This window comes from Nanorana parkeri, unplaced genomic scaffold (genome assembly GCF_000935625.1).
Source record: "Nanorana parkeri isolate BGI_ZX_2015 unplaced genomic scaffold, ASM93562v1 scaffold894, whole genome shotgun sequence".
Taxonomy (NCBI): domain Eukaryota; kingdom Metazoa; phylum Chordata; class Amphibia; order Anura; family Dicroglossidae; genus Nanorana; species Nanorana parkeri.
In genome coordinates, this window is record NW_017307162.1 from 504,733 (window position 1) to 507,599 (window position 2,867).

At 36.2% G+C, this 2,867-nt stretch overlaps 1 protein-coding gene across 3 annotated transcripts in view; it reads right to left on the reverse strand.

Moving 5' to 3' along the window:
- EFNA5 (ephrin A5) overlaps window positions 1-2,867 on the reverse strand; it is a 393,716-nt gene that overhangs the window by 387,178 nt on the left and 3,671 nt on the right. The window lies entirely within an intron of this gene.

Consider the following 2,867-nt stretch of genomic DNA (forward strand, 5'->3'; position numbering starts at 1 on the left):
TATAATACATTACTGTATACTCATATACTGTGTGTATGTTCAAATATGCACACATAGAATGCAAAGCACCAGCAATATTTGTTAGCCTTGATTAAAAAGCCCCAAAGGTAATAAATAATTTCAACTCCTTAGCTCAATAGTGCAGGATGTACAACCTGCATCGCGAGCTGGTTAGTTGTCAGCAAGAGCAGACATATGTCCTCTCAGTCAATGCAATTATAGCATATTTAGCTGTAACTGTACCTGACCCATAAGTAAAATGCATTTAATTTATTCTTCCTGTTGTGGAAAACATTTATTGGACCAGAAAATCCCCTTCATATTTTTTTTTTATTATTATTATTTGGTGCTATACCTCTGTAATCTAGGAAAAAAAGATCTTGTGATACCACAATTCTACATTCCAGTGTTCTTAGAATGGTCTGTAAAGGATAATCCCTAAAATGGGAAACAGGGCATAGTAAATTTTTGTTTAGTATAATAATGAAACCAATCGGTGGGGAAAAAAAATCCTTGATAAATCATTCAAACCTCCTTTGCCAAATACACTTGGATCGAAACCGCCAAATTTACGATGTCAAAAAGTATTGTTCAGTTTACTCAAACTGTATATCGTTGGTCAGATTAGAACGATTTGAGGAAATAAAGGCCATTCTGCATACTTAGCAGCGTCACGCTCTGCAAGACTTTTGTGTTCATTCACTGGAGCAACTGAGGTAACCAGCAGCCATTTTTGAAGAAACAGTCAGTAGCCATTTTGTGTTTAGACAAGCTGCACCACACAAAAGCATTCCCTACTACATCATTGTACGTTACTTCAGCTTAGTACAAGGAATATGTTTGTGTAAGTGTTACCTTCCCTATGATACCCTGTGGGGACCTCTATTATAGTAACTCTACCCTACAAATTAAAAGTATGTAGACATTTGTATTGAAATGAGATGGAATACTCACAGAGAAAGGCCCATAAGGACCTTGAGAAAGAAAATATGCTTGACAAAGCTCTTACATGTCAACAAGCATTTCTGAATGTTTTTATATAAATGTGTATAAATTCTAAGTGTAATTACTATGGAAGTACACAATGGAATCAAATGACAGGTTATGGAAACAGAAATTGTATCCATACTGAGAACATGTTACCAAATAAATGTTGAATAAATAATTAAACTCAGCACTAACTGACCCAATTATATATTAAATGATGTCTGTGCAAAAGGGCCATGTAGTCCACTTTTCCTATACAAACAAATTGTGCTGTTACTTGTTCCACAAGGAAGAGCCCTCATTTCATAAGCCTTAAAGTATATCACAAAAAAGTAAAACATGATAAAAACAGAGACAGAGTTTAACCTTCATCATTCGAATCACCTTAAAACTGCACTTAATTAAAGAAAGTGTATTTCACCGAACACACAATGAGAGAATTCATCTCCTTGCTTCCTGTTAGATGTAGATTTTTTCCCATTAACTTTTAGTGTCTTTCCTTTTCTACTACAGTTATACTACCATAACATAAGACTGCTGCCTTAGCAGGGATTTAGATATCTCCGGGGCAAGTGCAGAGTGCTGTACGTGGGACAAAGTCACATATTGGCAAATGGGCACCGGCTATTTATTGCTATAATTAAAAGCCGTGAGCACATTTTACACATCCTGCAAACATTTTATAACTCAAACTCATCATATCCCCTTACACATATGCATGCTTATTAAAATGATGTACTTTTAAACTGTTAATTAGGAGTTTCTTATACAAAACATTAGGAAACAGATAGGATTCATTGATAGAGAGGAATAGCAGACTCCTAGTTATAGGTACTATGGAATTAATGAATAAGCTCATCTGAAGGTATCATGAGCGTGGATATTTCAGTTTCCACTGTAAAATGACCACAATGCAATATCTGCAACTGTGCATACATGATTGTCTATAGATACTCTTAAAACAGAGCAAACCAACTTTCCTTGAGCACTAATTGTATTCATTCATTTTGTTAGCCCAGCATGGAGCTGCTCGATTGCTGGGTCCATAGCAACAGGGGACAGAAAGAAAGGCTCATCTTTATCTGTCCCTCTACAACAGGAAACGGGGCCAGTGGGTGGAATGTAGTGCTTTCATTATGGGCATTTGCAAAAGATTAAATGGGAAGAATTACAGGAGGGTAATTTACCCTTAACTAGGTGCCCTTCATTCAAAAGGATGAGGTCTGTAAAACTACTGTTGATTGCAAGAGATCCACAAGGGAAAAATACAGTCTCTTGCAGGAACCCATTTGAAATAACCAAGGTATTCTTTCAAAGCTATAACAGGCTAGAGTAACACTATTAAAGCCAGCAAGCAGCACATAATGAACTACTGAGAACGCTCTTGCCACACTTTTAATCATGAAAAATTTATTGGGCTGGAGGTCTCTTTGTCCCTCAAATTGAAATTGCCAAATCAAAAACCCCTCTGGAAATTTGAAGCAGGAACCAATGTTTCAAGAATGCGACTATTTATTTTAACTTGCTGGCCTCCAAAGATTTCCAAATCTTGAAAACAAGCCCAGAGCAAGTATAAACCTGGTTCTGCAGTATCGAGAGACAGACTTAGACGAATTTAGCTGAAACAAAGCTTTTCAATAGCCAGCCATGCAAGGAGTAGTATAGTCAAACTTCTCTGCTTTTCAATGTCTGACTGCAGTTGTTATCATTGCTAATCAGAACGGCCATCTACATGTACGTAAACATACTACCGCCACTAGGACATTAATTTGCCTATTAATACATATGCTAGGATAATGATCTAGATATATTAAACAACATCATATCCATTTTTGATTATGATGATCTACAGTATAGTTGATTATGGATCAACTTACTTT